This window comes from Camelus ferus, chromosome 5 (genome assembly GCF_009834535.1).
Source record: "Camelus ferus isolate YT-003-E chromosome 5, BCGSAC_Cfer_1.0, whole genome shotgun sequence".
Taxonomy (NCBI): domain Eukaryota; kingdom Metazoa; phylum Chordata; class Mammalia; order Artiodactyla; family Camelidae; genus Camelus; species Camelus ferus.
In genome coordinates, this window is record NC_045700.1 from 52,538,207 (window position 1) to 52,549,606 (window position 11,400).

The window sequence follows — 11,400 nt, forward strand, 5'->3', positions numbered from 1 at the left end:
CTGACTGCCCTGCCCTTGCCAGTATCCACTCAAGCTGTCCTCTTATCCATTTCCCTACATAAGAAATGAATATTCTTTTAAAATATAATTTAGATCATGTCACATCATAATTTGACTTAGAATAGAATGAAAAATCCTTGGTATTCTATTTAGAGTCAAGTCTAAACATCTTACTCTGATTTGCCAAGCCTGGCCAAGCCCATCTTGGCAACATGACTTCCTGTTGTTTCCCCTCTGCTAGATGGGCACCAGCCACTCTTCAGGTCCCACCTCGGGGAATGTGAAAGTACTATTTCTCTGCTGTGACTGCTCTCCCTCCTGATGTCTGAATTCCCAGTTCCTCTTCACCCTCCAGGTCTCAGTTTAAGTATCACCTGCCTAGAGAGTTTTCTTCCTGACCACTTAAGTATGATCCCAGCCCCCTACATCACCACCATTATTTCCTTTTATAGCACCTGCTCTATTTTCTTCATAACACTTTCTAAAATCCGTAATTGCTCATTTAATTTATTTACTTTTAATTGCCTATCTTTCTCTCCAGAGTAAAATTTCATTTAGGGCAAGGATATTATCTTCCTTGCTTATCTTTACAACCCCAGAGCCCAACACAGTGTTGGTCGCATAAGAAATGATCAATAAACAGGCTGAGTGGTGTTCCTCTGGACCATCATTTAATAGAGTCTTATCTGGTGGTGCTTATTCACGTCTGTCCCCATCATCTACTTCACTTCCTTTATTCACAATAAACATTGAAAAGTTATTTCAAGTTCTATTACCTTACCACTGCTGACTTATCATTCAGAAATAACCTGAAAGATGTGAATCAACTTATCTTTCAAGTATTTTCCTAAATTTGCTCATTTCTTCACCTATCAGGTATATGGGTTTGCGTTCAGTCACAAATGGCCACAAAAGTTCAGTGGCTTCATACAATGAAAGTTTATTTCTACTCATGTTCTATGTCCCGGGCACATCAGCAAAAGACTCTGCTCTGGTCATTCAGGGATGCGAATGAATGAGCAGAGGTCTCAGCGCCTTCTGGCTGCAAGTGTGTCATAGTGCCACCTCAGTTTCCATGGAAGGAGAACAGAGAAATTAGATGTCAAACATACTTTTTCCTTATTCCAGAAATAGCACACCACACCTCTGCTCACATTTCATTGGCCAGAACTACTGGTATGTCCCTGCCTAACTACAAGGAACCAGTAAGTGATAAACTCAAGGATAAACTCTCTCTGCCACTCCTGCTATACTATCCATATGGCATAACTAACAATCTTAAAGTTTTTAGAACTCTCTGTCTTTCTATTGTAGATGAAGGAGGTGTGTGTATGTGTATATTTATATATATATTGCTCAGCTTAAATATATGGCACTTATTTGTAATGTAATTCAATTTAGGAGAGAGTATTTATATATACATGAGCAGTTAATATGCACAACTCACATTGAACAAAACCTTGAAAAGATCTTGTGTTTCATAACATACTGTGTAAATTGATATAATAAAGGCAACAGTGTAACTGTGGGTGAGAAAAATAGAAATAAGAAAAATGAAAAGAATATTTTATTCAGCCATAAAAATAAATACTATCTCAAGTGTAATTTGTTCTTTCAGTCTGACAAAAGACATATATGCATTAAGATATTAAAAAAAAAAGTTCCCATGGATCCCCACTGCTCTCTAGATCAAAAACTTTTCACTATAACTGTGAAAGTCTTCCATCACTTAATATTACCTTATCTACTATACTCTTTCAAAAATAAATCTTTATTTGTGCTAAAGATTTGGCCTAGCTCTAGCAATGGAAATCAGAAAAATATATGGTCTTTGACTTCAAGAAATCCATTTAATGAGGGAAGGCTGACACTTATAAATGCTTAAGTATAGTATGATGATGCTTCCAAGTACTATAGGAACAGAGAAGAGAGGTAGAGAAGCCTTCATGGGAGTGGTGATATTTGATCAGAAACTTAAAGAATTATTTGAGGGGAATGGGAGTGGGGAATCCAGTTCAAAAATCACTAGACCAAGTTCCAGCGAGAGGTTTGTGCCCAACTACATTGCATATCAATATAAAAGCCCATGCTCACATCTTTAGCCAGGCCACCTGTGTTGGGGAGCAGTCCAAAGAGATGGAGAGTAGTTGATTAGGTATAGAAAACAGTGAAAGGTGCTCAAAAAGAGAGCAAAGCATGTATAAGGTCACAAAGAAATGAAAGAGCCTGGTGTGTATCAAATTGACAAATGCCAAAAGTTGAATCTCATATTCCATTGGGAAGGCTGTCTCATACTTTGCTAAGGCAAAAAGTACAACCCCTAGAGAGAAGAATTTGACAACCTCTAGTAAAACTGCCTATATGTTATCGATTGACTCAGCAATTCCTTTCTAGGACTCTATCCCAAAATTGACACTGGCAAAAGCATGAAAAGACATTATGTACAAGCCTATTGATTACAGCCTTATTTTTAAAACAAAAAAATAGAAACAAAATTAACTTTCAGTCAACAGGGACTAGCTGAATAAACTATGATCCATCTATACAATACAGACACTGCACCTGGAAAAGTCACAGAGACTATCTTTATTAACTACAATGGCATACCTTATATTTAAGTAAAAAGTAAGTGACGAAGAATAAGTATAGGGTACTATCATTGATCTGGGCAAGGAGGGACGTGAGTATTTATATTATATACATTGAACATATGAAATTGTCATGTTTAGTTTAACAAGCAGTCAGATATTGATAATTTGATGTCCTATTTAATGTATCCATATTAGCCTATATTTTTAAAAGTGAAAAAGTAAAAATTTCAAATGATGTCTTCAAGATACAATGACACATATCCTAGATTTACCATAAATAATCCCAATTTACACTTGTTTCCAAGGTGTAGTTATTAATACAATCACTTTTCACTCTTAAAAGTATCTCAATATAGACCAAAATTTTATGGTCATATAGGGGACAGAGGGGGAGAAAAGATGAAAGGACAGGTTGGAATGAAGAAATAAGGGTAAAAAGAACAGAGATAGAATTTGACTACTTGAACACTGTTTTGTCAATTTAACATTGAAAATATATAAATATTTTAAATTAAAAGTTAAATGAAAACAATAAAGCTCAAGGCATGTTTATTTGGTAGCATAACTATACAGAAACAATTTAGAATGACATAAAAATGCAATAATGGTTCCTTAGTGGGAAAAGAAAAAAGAAGAACTGTAAACATATCTTAAGCTATTTTCATAAATTATTGTATTCTTGATACTGTTGGTATTATTCTAAGATAGCTTTGTGTATAGTACAGAGTAAAAGCAAGTGAATAATTGTACTGGCATCATTAACAACCAAGATTTTCAGCATGAGAGAAGAGATGATAAAGAGAAATTTCAGTAAATATTCAGTAGCTCTCAATTTGAATATAAAAGCTTTAGTGGGAACTCAGGATATATGCTTTATATTGCAATATATATTTATATATAAAACACCTTATTTTTTTTTTAGAGCAACTACAGGTTCATAGCAAAATTGAGAGGAAAGTACAGAGATTTCCTATGTACTTCTTGCCTCCACACATGCTTAAACTACATTAACATCAACATCACTCACCAGAGTGGAATAATTTCTACAGTTGATGAACCCACATTGATACCCAAAGCCCATAGATTATACCAGGGTTTACTCTTGGTGTTATCCATTCTATGGGTTTGGACAAATGTGCAATGACACGTTTTTATCATTATAACATCATACAAAGTATTTTCACTGCTCTAAAAATGCTCTGTTCTCTACCTGTTCATCCCTCCCAACCCCCACACATGGCAACTGCTATCTTTTTACTGTCTCCATAGTTTTGCTATTTCCAGACTATCATTTTGTTTTCTTACAATGTCTTTGTCTGGTTTTGGAATCAAGTTAATCCTGGTCTCATGAGTTAGGTAGTAGTCCCTCGGCTTCTATCTTCTGAAAAAGACTAGAGAATAGGCATAATTTCTTCCTTAAATGTTTGGTGAATTTACCAGGAACCCATCTGTGCCTGGTACTTTCTTTTTTGGAAGAGTATTAACTAAAGATTTTATTTCTTTAATAGATATAGGCTTATTCAGATGGTCTGTTTCTTCTTTTGTGAGTTTTGGCAGATTGTCTTTTTCAAAAAATTGGTCCATTTCATCTAGGTTATCAAATTTGTCAACATAGAGTTGTTCAGAGCATTCCTTTATTATCCTTTTAATGTCCAATGGATCTGTAGTGATGGTCACACTTTCATTTCTGATATTAGTAATTTGTATCCTCTTCTGTTTTTTTGTATTTAGTCTGGCTAGAGGCTTATCAATTTTATTTATTTTTCTCAAGGGACCATACTTTGGTTTCATTGATTTTCTCTATTGATTTAGTTTTCAATTTTGTTTATTTCCACTTTAATTCTTAGTACTTTTCTTTTGCTTACATTGGGTTTAATTTGCTCTTATTTTTCTAGTTTCCTGATGTGTTATATCTTGAAAACCAACAAACAAAAACATATTCCTAATTCTGTACACTGAAAAAATGTAGAGACAATGACTAATTCAGTCGCTCTGAGCATGCCTAGCATCCACATTGTGGTCACTACTATGAATTCTTTCTAAAAGGAGCCAGGGATCCTTGAAGAAATAGATGCCTCCAGACTCTGGGTAGGAAAAGTCAAGATAGCCTGAATTTCTTGTTATACCAGCAAGCAAAGAAGCTCTCAATGACTACTAAACCCAAGGAAAAGGATTCAGGGTGCAGCTTGAATAGCCTCCCACTGGCATAAGAGGGTGGAAAGGAGAGACTCTTGCATTTATCCTGCTTTTCTTTAACTGTACCTCAGTATAAGCAATTACTTTATATTTGGAAACTTCTCTTTATGGAAGTGTTCATACTAATAAATAAAGCTTTTGAAACTCAAATATTACTGGTTTACATTCCTAGTTAATTAATCAATCTGGAAAATGATCATCAATAAGATTATAAAAGGACTTGGAGAGGGGAGAGTATAGCTCAGCAGTAGAGTGCGTGCCTAGCATGCACGAGGTCCTGGGTTCAATCCTCAGTACCTCCACTTAAATAAATAAATAAGTCTAATTACCTACCCCCACCCCAAAAATGAAACTCTTGACCTACTGTATAGCACAGGGAACTATATTCAATTTCTTGCAATAACATGTAATGGAAAAGAATTTGAAAAGAAAAAAAATATGTATGTATGTATATGTATAACTGAATCATTTTGCTATACACCTGAAACTAACCAACTACACTTTAATAAAAAATAAAATTTTTTAAAATTTAATAAATAAAAGGACTTGCAGTTAGTTGTTATGTAACTTCTGAGGATGTACACATCACCTCTGTAGTAGTCTGATAATGCATTTTGATGTAATAATCAGTACACACAGAATACAAGGATCATCACAGGGATGCAACCAGCACAACCTGAAAAGTGGAAAATCCATTAGAAAACTACCTGTTTTTTTGAACAAAGAATGTAAGATAAAAAGAAAAAAGAAAGAGGTAGACTCTACAGGCCTAATTAAACTTAAGAGACATGTCAAACAATTGCAGTATTTGGACTTATTTGTAACTTGATTCAAACAAGCAAAATATATAGAGCAAAAATGTAGTCAGTTATAAGATGGTATCTAGAAAATGTGAATACAAGCTGGATATTTGATTATCGATTATTGTTCATCTACACTTCATAGTTACAGCATATAATTATGGTTAATGTACTTCACAAGCAAACAAAAACCTCAAATACTCTATTGGCAATTCCTACAGATCAAAAGAAATATCTTTTTTTCTTCTCTGGAGCACATGCCTCTTGGCCTTGCTACATTTTCTCTGTAGTATCTCATCTCTACTGTCAAATCCAAAGAACTGACACCAGAAACCAAAGGCTTTAACTCTAGGAAGACTGTGAGCAGTGGATGGCTACGGTGTTACCTTGCAAATAATGACCAGAGGAAAATCCCAGAATATCTGGGGGGAGTAGGAGCAGATTGCCATTGGGCTATAGGAAAATCAGTTTACAAACCAGAATGGGTGGTTACAAACAGGAGGAAAGCTGAAACAGGTGCTGAGAAACTAAGTTTAGCTGAGTAATAAGAATGGAATCCAGGTTAAAGATAGAGTCAGAACAGATGGAACAAAAGTTGAGCAGTAAGCAATGTTGAATAACCAGAACAGGAACAGTGTCAGAACCAGAATCAAGAAAGATACAGAAATCAGGGGGAGTGGTTAGCTCAGTGGTAGAGTGCATGCCTAGCGTGCATGAGGTCCTGGGTTCAATCCGCGGTACCTCCACTAAAAATTAAAATAAAATGAATAAACCTAATTACCCCCCCCAAAAAAACAAAACAAAACCAAAAAATACAGAAATCAATCTCTGAAGAAGCAATAGAGAACAGAATCTTACCAGCTTGTTATGAAGAAAACTTCCCTTGAAGCAAGGGTAATTTTTAAAGCATTGGCCAGAAGCTTTTTCTCAAAACTTCACTTGCCTTAAAAGAATTTTGGTTCTGGGTAGGTAGGAAATTATATGCTGTTTACTACACAATTATACATTATTCATTGTACATACTAACTGTAAAAAAAAAAAGAAAAGAAACCTTAATGGCAGCATATCATAGTGTTTAGTTAAGGAGTAAATAAAATTAAGTATTTAAAGCACATTCAAAGCACTTATTTAAAGCTCCTTAAATGTTATTTTCAAAACAATAACAACTAATATTGAAGGGAGGTTGTGTTTGTAAATTATATCTTGTTGAAGAAGGTCACTAAATCCTGTCATTTCTACTCCTTTAAGGTCTTTAAACTTATTTCTCCTTGACGTCTCTGCTGACATAACTTTAGTTTAAGCCGATGGTTCTCAGAATGTAATCCAGGGATCCCTGAGGGTTCCTGAGACTCTTTCAAGGGGTCCATGAGGTCAAAACGATTTCATAACAATATTAAGATATCATTTGTCCATTTTTACTCTCACTGTCTCCCAGATATTCAGCAGAATTTTCCAGAAGCTACATGACATGTGATGACATCTTTACTCTGATGACTACTAGAAAATGTGTTTGCTCTTGTGCTTTAAAGCTTTCTCACTTTTTGTTTCTATTATAGTAAAGATCAATAGATAGAACTTATATAACTGTAAATTCTTGAGGCCCTCCATGATTTTTAAGAGTTTAAAGGGGCCCTAAAAACAAAAAGATTGAGAACTGCTACTTTAAACCATCATTTGTTGCTTTAATTTTTACAAGTGCTTCCTAATATATTCCTCCCTCTTTCTAATTTCTCCAGAATTCTCACTCAAAAATGCAAAACTGATTATATTGCATTTCTGCCTAAAATTTTTATATCTCTTATAATGTGTAAGATGGAGAAGTAGCAAAACCCAGTGGAACAAATAAGTGAGCCTTTGGTTTCATCTAGGGCTGAAATTCCATGTGTGTCAGACTGTTAACTGTCCCCAAATAACAATTTATGTTACCTCATTTTTGTAATAAAACCCTCTGAGTTTTAGCTTGAACACATGACATTACCACTAGAGATTACTCCCTTGAACATAAGCGTGGTCATATGATGTTGGGCACTGGGAGATATAAGCAGCTTCCAGGTCAAGTTGTCCAAAATAGAAACTGGTTTCCTTATACTTCTTTCCTCTTTTCCACAAGCTTCAGTGGGAACTAGAGGCTGCTGAGGCAGCCTCAGCCATGTGGATGAAAATCATACTTACCTACTTCAGGTTGTCTGCCCAAGACCATACTGTTTCATGGGAAAAAAATTAGCGTGTCATGAGTCAGTTTTGACCAAGTAGGCAAAGATCTGGGCCTAACCTCAACCCAGTGCTTGCATGACCTGAATTCCTCAGATAAATTTGTATAGAAGGCTCTTTCTAGATATTTTTAGATTCCTACTCTGGGTTCTCATTAACCTGGGCATGCTCTAAACAATACTTTTTCATTTATCCTTTTACTTAATGTTAATGAAGTACACTAAGCACTGTGCACAGTAGTATAGCAATATTTAGTCTCTATTCAATACATCTAGCAACACCATGGGATTCCAAATGGGGAAAAAAAAAAAGTGTTCTGATAGGCATACAGAGCAAAGTGACACTTGTTGAGGTCCCTGCTACTTGTGGACAGACCCAGAAACCATGTGACTGGGCTCTTGGCTGTTGGACAGACTTGGGAACAAGTGATAGGGTTCCAGATTTATTAGACAGGGCAGTTAAGAAGAAAGTGGGACACTAGTTCCAGGCTCAGTTTGTGAAAAAGAGCGAGGTCTGCCCAGAGGGGACCCTGGGTATGACTGAGAAGTAAGCACATCTTTTATAAAGCATGGCCTATTCTCGAATCCAGGAGAAACTGAACATGGAATTAGAAGATGAGTGACCCAAGCTCATCAAGAGCTGAAGAAGCCAAATAAGGAGAAATGTTTCTGCAGTAACAGGGGATGTGTGTGGAATGTTGGAATTATACCTTTTGTAGACATACTTTTTTTTCCATGTGAAAAAGGCACATACTTTCCCAGCCCATTTTTTGTTTAAAATGGAAATGTGCCCCTTTTGGGGAATTGACAGTGTTATGATAACATTTTTACTGAAAATAGTTTCAAATTTTATATTGTTTTTAGATTGAACCATATGAAATTGCTGCTTTGTGGATCAGACACAGAGTCAAAGACTCACACAACTGTAAGAAGGTAGGAGTGAAGGCCAGGAAGGCCTCTTTTGAGAAATCAGAAAATGCAAGAATTGCAGGTAAGCCAGCCCCAAAGATCACAGATACCTGCAGCCTCAAAGTGGCTTGTACTCAGGAGGATGTCAAAATGCCAAAGGTAAAAACCTTACCTCTGCCATCTACCTGGGGTCTGTCTAAAGCTAAAGCATAATGGCTTTTCCTTCTCTTCTCTTACAAATCTAACGCAAGTGCCTTTCATTGATAGTTTCTAATTTGAATCCTGCTGGCAAGGGAATGTGTAGAACACAGTTTTGAGGTGTTACACCCCTGTGGTACAGTAGGGAACCTAGAGGAGCTTTAACGTATGTTAATGTCATTTTTATTGATTAGACTCTGGGTAGAGTTTCTGGAGTAGAATAAATAAGAGTTCAAAGCAGAAAGAGAAGGTAGAGGAGGTTATGTGTCAACTCAGACTCCTTTCCTCTCAAGTGGCCCTTTTCCCTTTGCTCCCTCTGCTTCTCCAGTGCCCCCTTTATTGTGGATAAATGGAGATGCTGCTAACACTCATACCTCAGATGGGTGTGTGTACACATGTGTGTGTGCACATGGGTGTGTACTTCCTTAGGATCCATAAAAAAAGACTTTTAGTTATTTTACTGTCCTCTACACCTCCCTTCATTCAAGGAATAAAAGTCACATCTACAATTTTTAAATTGGGGGAATTGGAGTTGTTTCGAAATGTATGTAACATATTGACCAGGAAAGAGGGATATCTGGGATTCCCTGCTATAACATTAAATATATACTTTATTCATTGATGTCCATTTACAACAAAAACTGATGTGTTATTGTTAATGAAAATATAATTTTTCATTTGGTAAAGATGCCCCCAGACCCACTATTTCAGTTTTTCAGATTGATTATTTAAGAAACCAGTGGCAGATTAAATCATGGGGCTTTCATTGTAATTAAATCTAATTCTTGGACATTATATTAATGCTGGACTATCAGTATAATAATGGCCACCAGTGTACTTTTCATTTATATTTCCACAATACTATCTATCTATGGAAGGCAGCTAATTTGTCATAATGGAAAGTTAGTGTTCTTAAGGTACATTTTAAAAGGGTAATTTCTTATGACTTGACCACAATAGTTCATGCTGGGGAATTATATCATTTTTTTCAATATGTCAATGTTAATCCATTTTGCAGTCTGTTTAAGCCTGGTTGGGTGCTCAGTGGTTAAAGCTGTAATTGTCTCACACATTGTCGTAAATACATAGAAAGACATTGAGAGAAATTATCTGTGAAAATAGTTTCATGTATCTTGGGAATTATAGAATAATTTATGATGACATTTGAAATAATTTTTAAGGTTTTTAAAAAAGGACTGAGTTAAATTACTTAGGAGAAATAACAATGCGTCTGTCTCTTCAGACTGTATTTTTTAATTTGTTTCCTAGATCTAAATACTCAAGCCCATCGTAGAAAGTATATTTTAAAATGAATACTCAATCCACATATAATTCTGCTGCCTAGAAACACCACCGTTTAAAATATATATCTTTTCTTCCCTTTTTAAAAAAAAAGTATCTATGTAGAAGTAGGTATATGTATTGGAGGGTGCACACATGAATGTGGATGTGTGTGTTTTCTATCAAATTAGGAACATAATATCTTTTATTCACTATTTAAATATAGGAGACTCCATCAGCATTTAGTGTTGAAAAGTGGTATCTGAAGACAGATTGATTTTTACTGCTTTGTAGATAACTGGAATTTATAAGATCTAGGATTTTGTTGATATGGGTGGATTATATCAATAGATTTTCAAACGTTAAGCCAGCCTTGCATCCTACTTGGTCATTTTGTAATACATTTTAAATATTTCTGAATTCTAGTTGCTAATATTTTGTTAAGGATTTTTGTGTCTAAGGGACATTGGTCTATAGGCTTGCTTTGTTTTCTGGGATTTTTTTTTTGTCTTCCTCTGATTTAGTATGAGGTTAATTAATACTGGCCTCATAAAACAAGTTGGGAAGTGTTCCTTACTCTTCTGTATTCTGAAAAAGGTTGTGTAGAATTCATGTTCATTCCTCTTTAAATAGCAGAATTCTCCAGTGAAATAATTTTGTCCCAGAGATACCATCTTCAGGAGCTTTTAAACTATGAATTCAATTTCTTTAATGGTTATATTGCTATTCAAGTTATTTTGTCTTAGTTAAAATTTGGTAGTTTGTGATTTTCAAGGCACTGGTCCATTTCTTCTAGGTTTGTTAATTAAAGAGCATAAAATTGTCCATGGTATTTCCGTATTATTTTTTTAATGTCTGCAGGAGTCTGTGGTGATTCTTTTTAATCAGTTAAATTTTGTGAAAGTAAAATGCACAGATCTGAACAGCACAGTTTCATGACTTTTGACAAATATATACACCCATATAACCATTGCCAGAATCAAAATGAAGAATATTTCCATCTGTCTTGAAAGTTCACTTGACTTCCTCGTCAGTCAATAAGCAGCATCCCTGAGGAAACCACTGATATGATTTCTATCATTCTAGAACAGGGGTTGGCAAACTACAGCTCAAACCAGTTAAATCTGGACTACCACTTCTTTGTGTAAAGAAAGTTTTACTGGAACAAAGTCACACCCATTTTTGAATGCACTGTGTACTGCTGCTTTCACACTA

The 11,400-nt window shown here is 35.3% G+C and overlaps 1 long non-coding RNA gene across 1 annotated transcript in view; it reads left to right on the forward strand.

Annotated features, from left to right (window-relative positions):
- The window catches only part of LOC116663690, a 548,421-nt gene extending 539,488 nt beyond the window's left edge, over nt 1-8,933 (forward strand). Inside the window, exon 4 of the long non-coding RNA XR_004319970.1 lies at nt 8,662-8,933. This is a non-coding gene — a long non-coding RNA (uncharacterized LOC116663690). The remainder of the gene's footprint in view (nt 1-8,661) is intronic.
- The last annotated feature ends 2,467 nt before the right edge of the window (nt 8,934-11,400 follow it).